The sequence below is a fragment of the Carettochelys insculpta genome, chromosome 3 (genome assembly GCF_033958435.1).
Source record: "Carettochelys insculpta isolate YL-2023 chromosome 3, ASM3395843v1, whole genome shotgun sequence".
Lineage (NCBI taxonomy): Eukaryota > Metazoa > Chordata > Testudines > Carettochelyidae > Carettochelys > Carettochelys insculpta.
The window spans coordinates 173,629,075-173,650,591 of NC_134139.1; positions in this window are offsets into that span (position 1 = coordinate 173,629,075).

Here is a 21,517-nt window from a genome sequence, read left to right on the forward strand (position 1 = left end):
TTTCAGTTTCACTAACTAAGCATACTGTTAACATCTCTGAGGCCGTGGCTACACTAGCTGCCCCCCCATTTCGAAAGGGGGATGCTAAAAAGCCACTTCAGCAGATGCTAATGAGGCACTGTCATGAATATGCAGCACATCGTTAGCATAATGGCAGTTGCACGCTTTTCAAAAGTGCCACTTTCAAAACACACGCCGCTGGTGTAGATGGGGGCCTTTTGAGAGCCCCCCCCCCCCCCCCGATTTCGAAAGCCCATTCTTCCTATTTGGTTTTGGGAAGAAAGGGTTTTTGAAATCCGGGGGGGGGGCCTTTTCAAAGGCCCCCGTCTACACCAGTGGCATGCGTTTCAAAAGCGGCAATTTTGAAATGCACGCGGCCACCATTATGCTAATGAAGCGCTGCATGTTCATGGCAGTGCTTCATTAGCATCTGCCAAAGTGGTTCATTAGCATCCCCCTTTTGAAAGGGGGAGCTAGTGTAGCCATGGCCATACAGAATGGACTCCATTAGAAGTCACTTAAATGACCAAGCATGCTAAAAAGATACACAAAAATAGAGCAGGTAGCACTGGTGAAGGAATAGCTGGTGCAACCTGATACAGGTACAGTGAACCTCGAGAAGCATGATTTAAATTTGTGCTTGACTCGCATTAACTTGAGTTAAATGCAAATCAAAACTGCCCCCCAACACCTTCCAGCCCCCGGCGCACCCAGCTAGGAGAGCCTGGAGGGCACCGAGCTGCTTGTGTGTCCTCCAGCTGGGAGACACAGGCGGGCCTCATGGCTGCGCCCCTCCACTTTGCCAGCTGGGGGAAAACAGCAGCTGGAGCTGGTGGCAGCACTACCCACTTCTCCCAGCCAGGAGAAGCAGGCAGCTAGAAGAGTGGTGGAGCACTGCTGCTGCCCACATTCCACCAGCTGTGGGGAGCTGGGGAGCAGCATAGCTCTGCACGGGCTCCAGCGGCCCACTCCCTAGCTAGGGAATTCTGGGGATCTCCCCAATTTACCCAAAATTTGATTTACGCGGAGGTTGCCCAGGATGCAACCTCCAGGTAAACTGAGGGATTACTGTACACGGGGCCCTGAGAGGCTAAAAAATGTATATAGTTATTAGGATTCCTCACAGTGAAAAAAGTTTCCAATAGCATTTGCCCATATTTTTTTTCTGTTTTTTTGTTTCTTGCCTTATTGATATTACTCTGGTGGTTTCTGTGTCATTCAAGGCTAGACCACTGACCCTGCTCTGGGTGTTGAAACCCAGGGTATGGGGTTTCAGCACCACTCAGGTTTGACTCACCTGGGCTTCTATCATGATGGTAGGGAAGGCAGGCCAATGTTCACTGAGTGGCAAAGTGTGCCAAACCTTAGCAGTGCTGTGATCCCACATGCCAGGTTGCAATGCTTGGAGCAGGGCACCAGGCCCAACCCCATGAAAGACTGGAACTGCTGCTGCAGGCTCAGTGGTGGGACACACTTGTTCTCCAGTTCCCCTTCCTTATCCCTCTACACTGGGCTGGGATTAGGGTTGCAGTGCCTAGGGCAGGTAAGGGTGCTGCTGTAGGAGGTACTTCTGTGGTCCCTACTAGAAGCTTCACTGGAGCTCATCTTTCTGTTCCTCCACCACTGGTAGCCAGGAGAAATATTATGAACAAATAGCCCAAAGATGAACAATTATTAAACTTTGAAGTGTTACCCAAAACAACCTATTTTGGGATCAGAAAAATAGGTTGAAAGACGCCACAGGAAAAAAAAAACTTATTCAGAGAAGGAATAGCTTGAAGAAACAGAATTGATGAAGACAAAGTGAAAAAGTTAGCATTAATATCTTAAAAAAGGTGTTAAATAGTATAAAAAACCTTGGATGCTGAAAACCTGTGGGGATCAGAAATGGGGAAAGATGATAATTCCAACGATTCCTGGCCATTGAGAGTAGTGGGGGTGGAGACTACTGGCAAGCCTTCTAGCTGTGACACAATTAGCTCTAGACAAGGGTGGGAAGAGGAAATGGCAAAAAAAAAAAAGGAGTGATGGTAGGGCAGAAAGATAAAGTTAGTGAGTTAGTATTTTATGAAACAACAAGTATGTATTTCTTCATATACCAATGCAATTTTTAATGGAAAGAAATACAGTTTTTTGCTTTCTGCACCTCACTGGGAGTTTGAACTTCTGGGTATTATTCGTTGGCCTGCAAGTGTCTCTTTTTGTGACCTTGACGTGGTCACTTAGGGGTCACCGTGCTATGAAAGGGCATCTGTCTGAAAAGCAGCTGCTAACATGAGATTGTGAGAATCCACATTTATTCTGTCTCAATGATTTCCATACTGAATTTGATGTGTTTACAAGTTAAAAGTATGTTTTTCCATCCTAAGTGACAGCCCTCTAAAATCAGCCTTTTCTCTGCTCTAGTCTTGATGGAGAAGAGCCTGTGCATTTCCCTGCTGTACCTTCACATCCTTAACCTCTCAGTGCCTCAGTAAAATGAATGCAAGGGGGGTTGTGAAACTAGATTGTTTGTGGCATGCTTAGCAGCCCTTGGATGAAAGATGCTATAGAAGGGAAAGGTATTATTGTCTGTATTTCTGGTGGGTAACATCATGGGAAAGATGCATCTGGCATTGTGCCGTATCTGAAAGAAAACACTGAAGCATGTTTTCACAGAGCAGGATTTTGGTGTGTTTTAGGGAGCCACTAAAGAGATGAACTGGTATAATTTCCTGTACAATAGGTCTGCTGCTTTTATTGAGGTAGGTACAAAACATCAGACAGACTGAGGAGGCTCTTTTTTTGTCAAATTGCTCAATGTCAATACTCAGATATCCTTCCACTCGACCATTTATTCAATAAAGTGAGAAATATTCTTGCTCTGAAGACTATCCTAATATGTAACAAAACCTGTATTTTCACTAGTTGTTTTCCTTTCATTAGGTTGTCTGATTATAATGTACAGTACCATCCAGTCTTGGAGGCTAACAGAATTGCTGGGGCCATGGGCGAGGTGCATGTGGGGGTGGAGGCACTAGCTCTACACTCCCTGAGGGAGAAGAGCCTCAGGTAGGAGGGGAAGGGCTTGATCTCGCCTCCACTTCACCACCACAAGCCTTTCAGCACTGCATGGATTGTACCACACAGGGCTTTGGCCACCCCCACTGCCGCAGTAGTAGTGATAGTGTAACTGCTGTCAGGGTGGGCTCAAACCTGGGACCCCAGTGCAGGTGCCTCTACAACTTGAGCTAAAGGCCAGCTGGCTTGCAGCTTAGGCTATAGAGGACACTCATTCTTTCTCTGTGAGGTGGCCTAAATACCACTACATGGGACAGTTAATCACACACAGGTGTGTGGGTTACAGTCATAGCTGAGAACTCTAGGGCCTTTTGAATCTTCAGATCATGGGGCAGTTGCCCCTTTTGCCCCACACCCCACCAGTGGACCTGCATCCAGTTGCCATCTTTTGCAGCAGATGAATAAATGTGGATCATTTATTTTTAATTCTATTGATTGCACTTACATATTCTGTTTGTAGTAATCTCACTTGATTATCGTAGCTAATGCTTATATTGTGATCTTTGGTTTTACAGTGATTATATAACCTGTGCCACCTTCACTTTCCTTTTCCTCTTTCACTCAAAATAAAATGTAAAATAAAGGAAGGGAAATGCCTACAGAATTCCCATATATATCTATTGATCTGAGCTAGCCAGCTTCAGGAACTCTGCCCACATCTCTAACATTTTTCGTGTACTGTTTGTATTATGCTGTTTCTTATAACACAAGAACAAGGGAACAGTCAACAAAATTGGCAGGTAGCAAATTCAAAGAAACACATTTAATGCATAATACATAATTAGGCTGTGGAAGTCATTGTCACATGAGGCCCATGAGTTTTCAAAGCTGGATTGGATGTTTATATGGATACCAAGAATATCTTGAGTTACAATAATTAATGTTAACAACAAGAATAGTGGGAAGGGAGATTAAACCTCATGTTTCAGGGCTTTAGCCAAATTTAATCAAAGATTAAGATGAAAAAACTAAGAGCAAATAACCCCATAGTGACCTAATGAAGAGTTCTTACATCTTCCTCTGAAGAACCTAGCACTGGCCACTTTCGGAGCCTGGATATTAGGCTATATGAATCTCGCTTTAGATTCAGTCTGGCAAGTCCTCTGCTCCTATAACAGAGAAAGAAAGACACAAGTAGGTAGGGAGTAACTCTAACATGCTTGCTCTGTCCCTCTCCACCCATTGGGCCAGGCATAGTGCAGGAACATGGAGGTGAAGGAGGGAGAAGACTATTCTCCTTTCATCTCCCATATCATGGCAGCTATTGGATCACAGGAGCAGGCTCCTTATTCAGCTTCTGGGAAGAATGTATGTGTGTGCATGGGAGTGGGGAGACAATGCAAATATCACGTCTGTGGTGGATACACCATCCTGCCCCACACCTTGCAGACTTCTATATAGGAAGCACCCACAGAGTGCCACTGGTACCCCAATTCTATTCTGGCATGGGCACCAAATTCAACGGGTGGACCAGGGCTAGAGCACCTGGGAGAAATTAGGTGGTGCTGAGAACTCACCAATAGCCAAGCTTTCCCCTCTGCTTTGCCCTCTCCAGCCTGCTGGTGACCCCACCGACCAACTCCTTCCCCACACTCCCAGTGCTCCTGGAGGGCTGCAAACAGTTGATTAAGGAAGCTCCAGGAAACAGCATCAGAACTGGGTTTGGGTGTGCCCAGGGTAGAGGTGGGGAAACGGAGCAGAAGCATTGTTTGGGGGAAAGGATAGAATAGAGGTGGAGCTCAGGGCTGGGTCTGGAGGAGTGGGGAGTAACTACTCCTACAGCTCTCTCCACCACCCTCCTGGACATCAGAACCACAAAGATTCTGCTGCCATTTGGCCCACTGAATTGGTCATTGATTTTCCCTAGCTGTTCAAACTTCTTTTTTGATATTTTTCGTGTTGAACACAGATTTCAAGATGCCCTATCAGCCATTTTGGGTCATTTATTAATTTATCAATAGACCTTATTTCTCCCTAGCAGTTAGCTTCCTCTTGATACACTGGAAAATGCCCTCCTTCTTCCCTAACTCCTTTTGGCTAGCACTGATTCAGACATAAAAAGAAAATAAATAGTTTGTATTTTCACATAAGTCACATAATTTTCTTTCAGGGAAAGGAAGTGGGAACAAAAGCTGGAGGGGGTGGGGGGCAGATAACAGATTATTGACACACCATTCAATGCACTTCTGGGAAATACCCAGATACCAGGTGAAGGGGAAGATATGAGAACTCAAAGAAAACAGGGTACAAGTTGACTTTCCTGCTACAACTGCAAGCCTTAACACACTGCTATTCTTGATTTATTACCTACCGTATTTCTCTTTTCAGCACAGATTTTCTTACTCTTTTAGGACTTTGAGCAGCCTCCCAGAAAGGCACACTGACCAATTCTTCTTTCTTGAATGCTTCCTTCCAGAGCACAACCTCATGTGCAGAAATCCATTTTTCGTTGAGGATTTACAGCCCTATACACTTTACTCAGTGGTTGAAGACCCCTCATGGTTATCCTGTCTTGGCTAGTTGCAGAGTCCTTGAGATAAGTGCAGAGCTTGTGTCTTGAGCTCTATTATATCTCCTCTGTGACTGTTTGTTCCTTGGTGGCTTTGACATGCAATTGCTCTCACACAGAGTGTCTTGGGCTGTGCTTGACAGTTACATAGTTTGGACACACTGAGCAGTCTTAATGGGTTTCTCATGCAAACATCAAAGTACTACCTTCCTTGCTAACAGCCCATCATGATTCTGAACTCTGTTCTGTAGTCTTCAACTCTTCAGATAATCTTTTCTCTGCCAGCACAGCATCAAAATGTGTGATTAAGTTTACAGAGGCATGCGGTTGCTCTGCTTTGGTGCAGCTCCAGAGGCAGGACCTCCTTCTGGAGAAAGGAAACTAAAGTAATCACTGTCTGGCATCTATGCCCACAGGCAAAGGTCCAGCCAGCTAGTAAACAGGCACAGTGCCATCCTAACAGGTGGGCATTAACTTAGACAGCCGAGAGGCCATATATGAAGATCAAAGGTGAGTGTTGAAGATCAGGAGTCTAAGCCAGGGATATCTACACCATTGTCAAGCATGTGTTTACATGGTGGTGTTTACTGCAGTTTATTGTGGTATATTACATTTTCATGAATCCAGCTCTGAGCAATATTACATTAACTTTCATAAATAAATATCAGAGAGAGAAAGTGGGTGAGATAATATCTTTTGTTGGATCAGCTTCTGTTGGTGATTAGACAACCTTTCTCTTTCCAGTAAAAGATGTTTCCTTACCCACCTTGTCTCTTTAATGTTCTGGGAATCACATAGCTAAAAGTATACTGCATAAATACAAATAATCATTCCTGAGCAGAAGAAATGACTTTTGGGTCCATCTATATTGGGCAGAGCGCTATGTACCAGTTGCATTTCTAAATATCTAAGCATTTGGAGAACATTTCTCACTAAAGTATAGCAATTTGCATATTAATTAATTCTTATCACTCTATTCTGCTCTTCTATTGCTGACCCTGTAGAATTCAGGTAAATAAGCATTTATATGAGCCAGTTGCATTTCACATCTTTTGGTTTCAGGGTGTAGTAGCTCCCCTGAACAATTGGTGTGTAATAACTGTAATCAAAGAAATGAGCTAGCAAATGTCAGTATGTTGCACAGACATAGATTGTATAAAATATCTTCAGTTTGAACCTATGTCAGATAAAGACACTTTAGAAAAGATCATCCTTTTGGACCAAAACAAGAAGACTATCCACAAATGAAACAATAGTCAAGCTAAATATATAAAGATGTCCAAACTGTGGGTGAATTTAGATGACTTCACGTTTTCTGGTATTAACAACAAACTGATTTTCAAAGTATATGCCAACCAGTTCTCTCTCAAATTGACCTGATTTCTGCACTTTCACCCAGCAAATCTCCAGTTCTATTTTGCGTCAGAGGCTTTTCCCCATGCTTCTAGGTACTGAGTGGTTATTGCTGGGGAGACCTCTCTCCCTAGTCATTGAGCCAGGAACTCAGACAACATGACACATCTCATCTTTCATCCCAAAACTTGCCTTAGTCCACCTTCTTCTGTAACTGCAGCAATTCCGTCATCTTCTATCTCTCCCAAATCCACACAGCCTTAATTTTTTAATCCTCCATCTCCATCCTTTCCCACTAAAATCCATGTTGTGTCTAAAGACTGATGATCGTATGCTTCATAATTTCTCAAAAACCTAATTGTTTCTTCCCACATGCATGGGCAAATGTCTAGTCCACTTTCTGATAATGTTTTTAAATTATTATTTATTTAGTAAATTTGAACAGGTTTACAAATCATCACCATGTAAATATCAGAGACAAAATAATCAGTTATATGATAGTGATGTTATTTTTTGTTTAGAATATCATGATATTGGAATATAAAAATTAAATCTGTTAAGCGTGGGTTTACTATAGCGCAGAAAGAATGAGTCTGTTTACAACATTCAGGAGCACATGATTTTTCTAAGAGATTTTATTAAATGTAGTGAAATTATTGATTCAACTCATATTTGTAAACCAAATTGTTTTTGCAGCTGGAGCAGATAAGCAGATATGCTGGCCCCATGAATACACTAGAGAGTATTTTGCTGAGGGATAAAGGTAAGCGCTTCCTGTACCCTGAGTACCTGGTGGCCTATCAGGAAAGATTCAAATGCCACTTAGCCGATTAGCAGAGTGCCTACACACCCAGAGCCAGCAGCAAGCACTCCTACGGGTGGTGTGCATCAGTATGCATCTTGGTGAACATAACAAATTTTATTCTGCACATGGATAGAAAAAAACAGAGGGAACTTTGGCGAAGATCCAATTTCAGGGTCATATGCCATTTGGCAGAATTGATTAAAGTGCATTTTTAAGCTGAATCATACCCCATGCTTGACCTCTCTGCTATACAGCACCATGGGGTTGGTAGCAACTGCTTGCTCCTGACATACATTTTCTTTTGTTTTTTTTTTTAAAGCTCATGGGCATATATAATCCAAAGTGTTCTTGAGTAATACATAATTTAGAGAAGAACTAAGTAGGAAATGGTTTTCTCATTCCAAGAGAATTTTTGAGATTTCAACAATTTTCATCCCAAATCAGGATGAGAAGCTCAAAATTTTTCATCAATGGAAAGTCACATTGGGTCAATTGAAACACAGGATCATTTTTAAATGTTTTGGTTTAATTTAAAATTATATGTCTTTAATTAGTATCAATCACAATTTAATGGAAGGCTTTTGAACTGTAACACAGTTTTGTGTTTCAAAAATGTTAAAGGGGACTTTTGACAATTTTGAAACTTTTTTCAAACCATTTTGACAGTTTCTCACGAGCTCTAATCAAGAGCATGTCCTAGAAGCGTAATTCTTGACAAGTGCTACTTGTTGGGTTCTTGCCAATGAGAACTGCAGCCTTTGCAATTAGTGGATACAGAATCCTGTCACGTGACAAGACTAACTCTGCCATGAATCCTAATCCCAAAAGCGAAAGGGGTGAAGAAACCAAGGCCAGTCTCTTACCACCATTTCACTACATCAAATCTTTAATATGATTATTGGAGAGTTATCAGCTTACACCAGAAAATGGTATCATCTTTCATTTCACGCTTTCTCCCTTTCCCATAAATGTAGGTTCTGTTACCACTTGTGTCATCATTGCCTGCTTTGACTCAACAGAAAGCCATTTGTACATGTTTGTTCATATATTACAACATATCCACAGAGTCCTATTGGAGGAGAAGCAGGAAGTCCACAGGATATCAACAACTTGACAACATTTGGTAATGAATTAGATTGCCATCACCTTGCTTTTTTATATTATGGTGGTTTAGCTTCTGTTTTAGACTACATTTCCCTTCCCGCAAGGAAATGACAGAAGGATAATGAAATGGCTTTAGAGTTGGTTAAGTCAATTTGAATGGCTAAAGCCATCTGATTGCATTACCTGCAATTGCAAAAGTGAAGAGACTCTTTAGTAAAAATTTGATCTGATTGCCAAAAGTTCTATATTGTGTATGTAACATAAGAAATATATGTCCCAATACATGTGATTCTCATGGGTTTGATTGAAAGCCCCACCAATCCTTTTCTGCAGAATCAGTGAGGACTTAAGTAAATATATTTCTCTTTGCTACCAGTTAATCCAAGACAAAACTGGCAACAAAATCTTCTCAATTGGAGCTCCCCATTTTGGCTCCAGCTGCCAGGAATGCTTGCCTGTGCACATAAGAATGAGAGACAATGGGAGCACATGGAAGGAAGAAAGCTTTGTGAGGCCAGTGAACCACATGCCAGCTCATATTAAGATCCCTCACCATTACTGAACAATGGCAAATGAACAGCTGGAAACTGGTCGGGCTCATCTGGGTCTTCATATTATAGAGAGGTGATTAGTTATCAGTGGTTCACAGTTATGGTGCAAGGGCATAGCAAGTGGGATTCTTCAGGGATCAGTTTTTGGGCCGGCTCTAATCCCTAATTTTTCTAATTTTTGAAACACAAAACTGTGTTACAGTTCAAAAGCCTTCCATTAAATTGTGATTGATACTAATAAAAGACATAAAATTTTAAATTAAACTGAAACATTTAAAAATTATCCTGTGTTTCAAATAACCCAATGTGACTTTCCATTGATGAAAAATTTTGAGCTTCTCATCCTGATTTGGGATGAAAACTTATTTTCATGAGTGATTTCGATAATGGCAGAGTTCATTTATAAAGTTTGTACACTTAACAAAGTTTGATACCAACCTGGGAGGGTTGCAAGTAATTTGGAGGATAGGATCATAGTTCAAAATGAGCTAGACAAACTAGAGAAATGGTCTGTGGTAAATAGAATGAAATTAACTAAGGACAAATGCAAAGTACTCCACTTAGAAAGGAACAATCAGTTGTTTACATACAAAATGGAGTACTGCAGAAAGGGATCTAGGGGTCATAGTGGACCACAAGCTAAACACAAGTCAATAGCATAACACTGTTGCAAAAAAGAGCAAACATAATTCTGGGATGTATTAACAGAAGTGATGCAAGCAAAATACAAGTAATTCTTCCACTCTATTCTGTGCTGACTAGGCCTCAGATGGAATATCATACCCAGTTATTTCAAGAAAGATGTGGATAAACTGGAGATAGTTCAGAGAAGAGAAACAAATATGATTAAAGGTCTAGAAAGCATGACCTATGAGGGAAGACTGCAGGAATTGGGTTTGTTTAGTCTGGAGAATACAAACTGAAAGGAGACATGATAGCAGCTTTCAAATACGTAAAAAGGTTATTACAAGGAGAAGGGAGAAAAAATATTCTCCTTAACTGCTAATAACAGGACAAGACACAACAGGCTTTAATTGCAGCAAGGGGTGTCTAGGTTGGACATTAGAAAAAACTTCTGAACTGTCAGGGTTGTTAAACACTGGAATAGATTGCCTTGGGGTGTTGTAGAATTTCCATCATTGGAGATTTTAAAGAACAAATTAGACAAACACTTGTCAGGGATTGTTTAGAATTCCATGGTGTCCTACGTGCTAGCCACATGTGGCTATTTGGCTAGTTGAGTGTGACTAGTTGGCTTGAACAATAAAAACTCAAAAAACCTTATATTTTCAGAATAACATGGCTAGTTCCCTATAGTGGCTACTGCTTCAGAACTGATTGAACACCAAGAGTCTAGATGGTGATTGGTCCTGCCATGAGTGCGGGCGATTGGACTTGATGATAAGGCCTGCCCAAGGTTCCTTCTGGTTCTATTATTCTGTGATTATATTACCTTCTATTATTTATTGGAACATAAAGTAGTAACTCGTGTGTGTTTGTGTGTGTGTGTGGGTGTGTGCACACTTGTGTGTGTGCGTGCACATGCTTTAGTCTTTTGAATTACTCTTGTTTCCTTTTCTTAGATAATAAATCTGTTAGTTTATTTCTAGATTGACTGCAAGACTTGTCTTTGGAGTGTGACCTGAGGTGTAATTGCTCTGGAGTAAGAGACTGGTCCTTTGATACAGTGAGAAATCTGACAGTTACTGTGTTTTTTGTTTAAGAGACAATCTACCCCAAAAGGCAGACTTGTCTGGAGTGCCCAAGGGACATGCCTGTGACTCCATGTTAAGATGTTACAGTGCTCGGTGATTTACACATGGTACTTGGTAAATGAAATGTAACCCCTTCTTTTTCTTCTGTGGGTTACTCAGGAGTAGGCAGCACTCACTTGTGTGCCTTTGCGCCTGATGGGTATAATATTAAATGAGATCCTGCATATCCCAGTGGTGATGCTGGATAGTTGGGAATCCTCTTTTCACCACTTTGCTGCAGTCTTTGATTTTTAAAGGTCTGTATAATGATGGTGGCTCCACCTGACTGACCCCTGTATATACTTAATGGTATGCCTTGGGAACCTCCAATTTATTCCAGTTATAATCCAGGTTTAACTCCCAAGCAGCAATTATAAATAGTATATATCTAATGGGTCAAATTAGAATTAACACACACTTTACTAAACAACTTAAGGAAACAGGGTTACAGACTAAACTTGAATAAAATCAATTAACAATATGCAGATAAATACATGTAACTTCTCTAACCAGCAAGTACACTGCCATCAGTGACCCCCACCTTGGAGTGTACACTCATCAAGTATCAGAGTTGCAGATACTTGCTGACATTGCATGCTTGCAGGTACTCCACTGGTTTGCAGACAGCTCCGTGGAAGTTCTGTGCAGCATCTAGGAGAAGCAACAAGCTGAACAGCCCCTTTGACACTGGAACTGCCCCCTGCAGCATTTTAATAGGCACAGGTAATTATAGTCCCTTTTGTGCAGGGCCTCTCAAAAACAGAGTCTAGCTTCCCAAAGCAGTTCCCGGGCTGGGAAAAAGCTCCACACCTGCTTTGGAGTGTTCTGTTTGATCACAGGCCACAGTGTGTCCACAGCAGCAGCCTTAACTCCCCAAAACAAGGAGACCACCATCTTTTTTTTCTCTGCATGACAAAAAAGCCACGGTTCCTTTCTTTTTCTTCACAAGGCACCATGGGAGCTGTAGGCTTTAGAGCCAGACTGCAGCACAAAGGATCCTCCCACAAAGAGTCAGAGGCTCCTATAGACAGAGGGGCTTATAGAAATCTAATGACACAACACACCACCAATGTGGGGTTTGTGCCCTGGACTGTAACAGTCTGCCCTGAGATTGGCATCCATGGTTGTGAGCCACTCCAGTCTGCTTGACAACTCCAGAGACGCCTCAAGCAATCAAAAGCCCAGGTCGTTGTTCTTAAGGAGTGAGAGAGGGAAAGCCTGAGGTTGGAGACAGATCACAGGTTAAGGAATATATAAGGGAAACAGAGCTCTTAACAAGATTTCTTAAAATTATCCCTTGAAAGTTGCAACCTGAGTGTTATTAATACAATACCACAGTAAGCTCACAGAAAGATTGAGCTACCCTTCTTCAGAAGCATCAGGAGCCATAACCTAAAGAGAGAACAGAAACTAAGTGAAATGCTGAAAAGTGGCAGTTTTATTAATACAGGCTCCATGGGCCTCATTTATACATATGAATACATCAGTTCCTTACAGACCTCCAACAAGGTAAACATCATACTTTGAAGCCCCTGGTCCACAGTAATCAGCTCAACCATGCAATAGGCAGTCATTGTTTGTATACTAAAATTTCAAAGCAACCTTTAAAAATGAATGGCTAAGATTAGTCTTCTAAGTAAGTTGTCTGATTTTCAAAATTTCTGAAGACCCAAAAACTTCCTTGTGGACACAAGAGTGTGATTTGAGGCACCCCTTTTTGAAGGGCTCGGCCTGAAGATTTTTCAGTGAGTACATAGGATTCTTAAGGAACCATAACTTTTGTGAGGCCTAAACCTTTTCATAAGATGAATTCATACAGCAGAGTGTCTAGGATAGGGAGGGAGCTGACTGAGTGACCTTATGATAGACATCTATAAAATCATGTATGTCATGGAGATTGTGAATAAGTGTGTTATTTACCCCTTTCACATACCACAGGAAGCAGTGGTCACCCAATGGAATTAATAGGTAGCAGGTTTAAAACAAAAAAGAAGTATTCCTTCACACATCACACAGTCACAGTCAACCTGCGGGAACAACCTGCCCATCAGTGGCTATTAGTCAAGATGGTTGGGGATGCACCCGCACGTTCTTGGTGTTCCTAAAACGCTGAATACCAGAAGACAGAAGTGTGTGACGTGGGGTAGTTCATGTTTCTACGGCAAGCAAAAAGCAGATGTCACTATGAACAAATGCAATGTTCTTGCCAGCTCTATTTTACAGAAATGTAGTTTTTTAAATTTTGCTTTATGATCCTGGTAACATATTTGATGTAAGGACATTAATTACCAGGGTCTGCCTCAGCAAAGCTGAAGGAAAATCAAGGTTAATGTGTCTTCTTTTAAACTTTAAATATTTTTTTCCCCAGAGTGGCAAATTCAGATAGTTCCAGCCAGCAAACTCTGCACAAACTGGTTAATTTACGATTCAAGCACCTATATCTCTGCACAGAGAGATATTAGCAGTTCCTTTAATACTTAATGACCAGCCGTAAATTTGTACTCAAGAGACAAGTATTCAATTCAGCCTCCCTTAAAAAATAATCAAGTAATTTTCTCCTACAACTGTTTGCCAATACAAAATGCAATACAAACTCTGAGGGCTGTTCCAGCTGATGAGAATTCTAGATGCAAATCACCACTGCTCCAACATAAGTGGGGCCTCTTTTCTACTTGCCACTGAATTTTAAAATTCGAAGAGGAAAGAAAAATTACACAAATAAAAGGAATTTGCCTATAGCCACTGAAATATTATGAAGATAGGCCCAGTACATGAATGAACCTAAATTTGATGAGAAAAATAGCCAGAGTGCTGTAAGCGATTTCCTCACAGCACATACTTGTCCCCAACATTGGCAACAAGCGCCATCTTATTCCACGTTCATGGATATTGAAGCTCTTGTTTGAAAAATCCACAGTAGATCACATCTAAATATCTGAGCTCTGAAATTAAATTCTAAAGCATTCACTGTTCTAATGACTTGGTAATGTGGATTGCAAGATGGACTCACCATCTCAATGGCCGTGTCTACACGTGCACACTACTTCGAAGTAGTGGCTCCAACTTCGAAATAGCGCCCGTCACGGCTACACGTGTTGGGCGCTATTTCGAAGTTGAAATCGACGTTAGGCGGCGAGACATCGAAGTCGCTAACACCATGGGGGGATGAGAATAGCGTCCTACTTCGAAGTTGAACGTCGAAGTAGGGCATGTGTAGACGATCCGCATCCCACAACATCGAAATAGCGGGGTCCGCCATGTTGGCCATCAGCTGAGGGGTTGAGAGACGCTCTCTCTCCAGCCCCTGCAAGGCTCTATGGTCACCGTGTGCAGCAGCCCTTAGCCCAGGGCTTCTGGCTGCTGCTGCTGCAGCTGGGGATCCATGCTGCATGCACAGGGTCTGCAGCCAGTTGTCGGCTCTGTGGATCTTGTGTTGTTTAGTGCAACTGTGTCTGGGAGGGGCCCTTTAAGGGAGCGGCTTGCTGTTGAGTCCACCCTGTGACCCTGTCTGCAGCTGTTCCTGGCACCCTTATTTCGATGTGTTCTACTTTGGCGTGTAGACGTTCCTTTGCAGCGCCTATTTCGATGTGGTGCTGCCCAACGTCGAAGTTGAACGTCGACGTTGCCATCCCTGGAGGACGTGTAGACGTCGCTACATCGAAATAAGCTATTTCGATGTAGCGTGCACGTGTAGACGTAGCCAATAAGTCTCTAAAAGAAAGAAGCCAGAGGTTTCAACCTGAAGCAATCAAACATTCAATTCAGGATAACTTCAGGGGCAGTGAATTTTGTAGAAGGGACAATTTATTATTGTCACTTCATATTTTTATATAGTGTCAGGTTTGCATGGAACTATACACATTGAATAAGGAGACAAGAGGCCCAGAAATGCAATTACTTCTATATCAAAATGGTTCCAAAAGGCTCTTTTAATTAAAAGGAAGTTGATGATCTTCTATAAATAGAATACTTAAAATTTCAAACAAGGAGCGAAAAGTAGGCTACAACCTATGCAGAATCTTAACATCTCAGATCTTGGTCATCTGAGATTAAAATTGTAAGATATTCAGTATCATTAGTATACAGTTTATTCTGAAGTTGAAGGGTTCATTTACTTCTGGTCATTAGAAGTGCAACTTAGATGCAGATAGGAGAAGCAGGATTTTCAAAAGCACTCATTATTGTTTCCGCTCTATTCTTATTATAATCAGTTACTATAATTCAGCTCAATGGCAGCAAAAAATTCCACCTGTAAATTTTTCTGATACACAATGAAGGTTAGAGAATGACCCATAAAGAAGATACCCATACATTTTGGGACTTGGGTTGTGGTCAAAATAATCTACAAAAGGTAAATGGAGCACATGAGTTGTGTAATCATAAAATGGACAAAATGTACTAATATTACTATGACATTGTCCCTAGATATTGGCCATTTTTTGTGTTTTTGCCTTGAACATTATATGTAAGTACTGTAATGGCAACTTTTTGTGACTGAAACAAGAATTTGCTTGGTCGCATCATACCTAATTTTGTGTGAAGATGGTGCAGCAGCTGTTTTCAGGCTGACAGTACACAATGTTCTTAGCACAGGTCTTGTTTACTTAATGTAGATGGCATTATAGGTATAGTGATTATTTTATTTTTATTTTATTGTTATTTTAATTGTCATTTGTGTGTTTGTAGAAGGGAAGCATAGTCAAGTGGTTAGAGCAGGGAACAGTTGTTTTCTTCTCCAGTCTGCTATACAGCCTCTGTTTTGGAAAATCAGAACCACTCTATGGCTCAATTTTAAATAAATAAATAAATATCCTAGTTTTTTATAAAGCACAGTTCATCATTAGAGCTCAAAGCCCTCTTGAAACGATCATCTTTCCAATCTTACTGATGGGCTACATCTACACAGCAGTGTTATTTTGAAATAATCCATTCCAGAATAGCTATTTGGAAGGAAATACTAAGAGAGGCATCAGATGCCAATGGGCACTGAGCCCACGGTTATTGATGATGATGAGAACAGTTATTCTGAATTAGTTTATTTCCGAATAACACAGCTAAACACAAGGTCCATGTCTACACCACCCCCACCCCTTCCGGAAGGGGCATGGTAATGAGCAGAGTGGAAGATGCAAATGAGGTGCAGATTAAAATATGTCACACCTCATTTGCATATTCCCACAAGATCTTGGTTCTGGACTATGCAAATGAGGTGTGAGATATTTTAATCTGCACTTCATTTACATCTTCCGCTCCGCTAATTACCATGCCCCTTCCAGAAGTGGGGGTGGGGGGGCAGTGTAGACATGGCCAAGAATGCATTTTGGAATAACACCCAGCTATTATGAAATAGCATATGTCGACCCATAATTCTTATTTCAAAATAGTGCCTCGGGATGCTGTTATGATTTGTTTTGAAATAGTGCTATCCCGTGTCTTCACAGTGCCTATTTCGAACTAGCTATTTCTAAATAGGTGTTATTCCTCCTGCAGTGTGGTTTACGAACTTTGAAATAATGCACCCACTATTTCATATTTATTTTAAAATAGTGTAGATGTTCACAAAGTTGTTTTGAAATAATGGCTGTTATTTTGAAATAACTTTTCTGTGTAGACGTAGCCTAAGAGACAAAATGACTTACCCAAGTAAACCAGCATACTGGTTAAGCTAGGAGTAGAATTTAGTTTTCCTGATTCCAAGCCAGTAATCTATTAACTAGAACACACTGTCTGACTCCTCTTGCTTTTAGGGATATTGTGAAGACATATTTGACTCTGATTGGAACCCTTACTTAATACTGTAATATTAATAATACTCAGTCCTGCTTGTAAAGCTTTTAAAGATCCTCAAACGGAAATATCAAGGAATAAGCTTGTAAAGATCGTAAACAAATTAAATGAAAGACCAAGTTTTGCACTAAAATCTAATTCAGGTTTTTCAATCAAATGCATCATTGGCATTTTCACTTTTTGGCGATAACTCTGAGATTTTGTGGTATTCATATGAGATTGTTGAGACAATTACAACCATGATCTGTTTTTAGGATTACTTAAATGTTTCTTATATTCCTCTTTGGATTAAAAAAAGCCAAAGGATAATAAGTAGAAATTCAAATCTCAGTTTCCCTAGTCCAAAGACACTGTTGCCTTTTGAGATCACTTTTAAAACAATGGTACCCTAAGGCAATGAGCCAGAAGCAATAGTACATGCAATTACTGTCACATTCAATCTTGAGGACAAGTATTATATGTTTTGTTTTTACAGAAACCTTATTGGCTGTGTAACTTGATTAAATGACGATGTTTTAAGAATTCCCAAGGCACATGCCCCGAAAAGGCAAGTGCCTCACTAAAGAATTGGTCACACAGCATCCTAAGGAACTCCAACAGAGATTGAACCTGCATTTTTAAAGACATCTGACACAGGAATAAATCTAACTAGATGCTTTAATTCACTGCAAAAGCCAAAGTGGGAGCCGTTGGAGGGCTGCAAGGAGGATTGTTTGAAAATTCCAGTGTAAAGGGAGAAAAAAGCAGGGTGCTCTAATCTAAAGAAATGACACATAAAAATTGGTATTGATAATTGTCTTGTATTGCCATGGAGCCTAAAGACCTCAATCAGGACAGGAGACCCACAGTGCAAGTGCTGTGTGAACATAAATAAAATGGGGCGGGCTAGCTCAGTAGTTTGAGCATTGGCCCTGTAAACCCAGGGTTCTGAGCTTAGCCTTTGAGGAAGAAGTTTAGGTGTCTGGGGCAAATAGATTTGAAACAAAAACTGTTAGGGAGAGTCTTTGGTCCTGTCAAGAGAGGAGAGGACTGCAACTGGTGATCTCTCAAGGTGTCTTCCAGCTCTACAAAATATGCATGCATACCTCCTCCAATACAGAGCTTACAGTCTAGTTTAAGATATGATAAGTAACAAAACAATCAAAAGGAGGGAAATGTGGAGCATTAGTTTATAGATTCCTTGAGTAAAATCCTGGTCTTAATACAGTCAGTGGGAGTTCTGCCATTGACCTCAGAGGGTCTAACACTCTAGCCAAAAGTGGGATCATTAGATTCTAAGGCCAGAAGGGACTGGTACAGCCATCTAATCTGATTTTCTACATAATGCAGGCTAGTCATGCATCAGATCTAAAACTTCTGGTTGAGCAAGAGCATATCTATTAGAAAGACATCTAAACCAGGATTTAAATATCCCAAGTGCTGAAAAAAATCTACCACATTTTTAGGTTCCATGGCTAAATACCTTCACTCTTAAACATTTGCACTATATCGCCAGTTCAAATTTATCTTCCATCAGCTACCAGCAACTAGATCATTTTATGGCCATATGAAAAAGAAGTGGTTGCTCTTTGTGGCTGTGTTCTGAATATGCATTTATACAGGTAAATTCATGTTTCCAGATCTTACAAGGAATTTAAAATTATGTTTGAATAAATGCTGTCAATCTGACATAGGTTTTCTCATAATGCCTTCCAGATTTTAAAAAACAGTCACATCACCTCATCTGATTACAGCAGCTCAGGAAGAATTTATTTGATTTTAGTTATGGATTAATAAATAATCTAATTATTATCAAATAGTCTTATAGAGAAGCTAGTCTCAGAGGAGCATCCGTGGTATTCTGTAGATTCACAAAAACAAGAAGTCCTGTAGCACCTTAAAGACTAGCAATTTAGAGATTCTGAGAATCTGAGGAAGTGGGTCTTATCCACAAAAGCTCATTAACAAATAAGTATAATTGTTAGTCTTCAAGGTGTTACAGGACTCCTTTTTTATTTATTTTTTATATAGAGAGCAGCTGACATTCACACTGCAGTGCTGAATTTCCACAAATGCTGTTGGACACTTAGCACTCTGGTATGCTTCAACATATCACAAACCTGTCTAAGTTAAGGAAATGCCAAACATGCCAAAAGTTCACAAAACACGCCAAAGTTAAGGAAATATCCTCTTGTAAAGAGAAGGGTAACAGCTGATCATTTAACACCCCTTCCCATAATATAGTGGTTCCCAAATAAAGAAGCAACAATGGATTTCATATTTTATTACTGGCTACATTTAATATTTTTTTCTGAGTGGTTCTTAATGAAAATTGTTCTGTTGTGTAGAACAAGTAGTGATGTCAGCTATTGAAAATAACTTCCATAGCCAAAATTTTACTCATACATTACCATTAGGGCAGTAGTACCATAAGTAACAGATGAGCAGACATTTTAGAAACGAGACATAATTTTTACCGGCATTAAGGTGTAATACATGTGAATATTTCCTCTCAATTAGCTCGGTAAGAGTTTGCAATGCAGTGAGAGAAATGAACAATGGAGGGGAAAGTAGTAGTGTATAAGGGTAATAACATTTTGAAAGCCGTGTTAGACTTCATGGAAAATAGAAGGGAAATTACAAAAGGCATTAGATTTTTCAAAGTCATGGAACTGGAGGATTTGTATAATTTCTTAACTTGTATAATATTTTTTAAAACTGGTGAAATTAAAAACAAAACAACAAACAAAAACCCAAGTTCTATTTTAATTCAGGGTAGATACTGGTTAAAGAGGAAGCTTTTGAACCAATAAATAGTGTCTGAAAGATTTCATATGTTATTACAGGCTACATTTTCTTCAAAAACTGAGAATTTTCTTTGCTGGACATGAATATTTTCTCTTGTCCAGACTTTTGTCTATGTTTTCAGACTGTCAAAAAGAGGTAAAAAAAGGAACTGTAGGGCATGTTATGCTTCTAAAAAGCACGTGAAATCTTTTTCAGGGAAAAAGGCAATACGTAGCATTTATTGAGAATACACTAGAAAAAAAAATTAGTATATGCTCACACACATACACACACATGAGGTTTTGCCTGTTAATGTTATAGTTACCAGTCTCTTGCTCACATTCAATTAATCAGTTAAGCTAATGAAATACAAAGTGTTGACAAAGCACATTTTGCATGTAGATGCTCAGCGGTTTTTCCCAGCAAAAGCCCTGTTTTGCTGGGAAAAGCCACTCATTAGACGTAGCCTTGATGTTTTCTTAAGTTGTCCTTCTTATCTCTTATATATTGTCCCATCACACTGGGTCTGATCATTGCCATTTTGTCCTCATTGAGAATTGCCTGCTTCCTCCTCCAGACTTGTCAATAGGCCCCCTTCTTACATTTTAATAAGGATATGCAACCATCCTGGCATCTGTCCTGATCCTTCTATAGAACATCTGGTGATGGTCTTTGTACTTATCACATGCATTCCGCATTCACACAACAGGATGCTTTCATTAGCACAGAGACAATAAAAGTATTTAGACAGAACATCATTAGTTTTAACAAATACTCATTATATTTTATAATATGTATCTTAAATTTGAGTTTAAATAATAATCATAAGGATCTACTCTTGCTTCAGACACAGATACGTGCAAATACACACAATTTGCCTACTGCTAAACTATTACATTATCCTAAATTAGATGCAGCTAAAATAGAATTTTCTAAGAGACTCCTAGTCTAACATTTCAGACCTCTGAGAATTCCTTTAGTATAAATACTTATAGATGTTGGTGGATTAGATTTGAGCCTGAGTTCAAGAATTAGTCATTGCCTCTGGCTATGTCTACATGAGAGGCTTTTCCCAGCAAAACTGGGCTTTTGTTAGGAAAAACTGCTGAGCACGTACATGCAAAATGTACAGAGCGGCTTGACGGAGAGTTCCGCTTTTGTCTGTAGCTGTGATCTCTCGACAGAAATTTTGTTGGAAGATATCTTCCTACAGTAACTTTTATCGACAGATCACTGTAGTGTATATGTAGCCTTAGTGTATTATGCTTAGCTGGTGTGTTTTATTTTGCTTCGTAACTGAATTTGATCTGCCCTCACTTGCAACAACTTAAATCCTAATTTTCATATTTAATAAAACACCTTCTATTTATTAATGAACCCAGAGTAAATAATTATTACTGAGAGAGTGGTGTAAGGGACAAGAGTTGTGTATATCCATCTTTCAGTGATGAAGAGGGCAAACTGATTCATTTGTGCTGTAAAACTTACGCAGAATAAGATGGATTTATCTGGGGGTTTGATTCTGCTGGAGCTGTACACTTGGGCACCTTTGTTAAGTTCTCATGACTAAATCTTCCTAGATCTGTCCATGTTACTCTGCTGTGGGCTGTAACCCCGCCAACAACCACTGTACCTTTGTTGGGGGAGAACAGAGCATGTGGCTCACCAGGACCGGGTGATGGAGTGCCCTAGAGGTAGACAGAGGCTCCGTGGCTAGATCAACCCATCTAGTGACAGTCTCATGGGGATCTGTGTGACCCAGTCCATCACACAGGGTACAAAATGTATGAGAATGACAGAGCAGGTCATCTGGTGGCAGTATATGTAA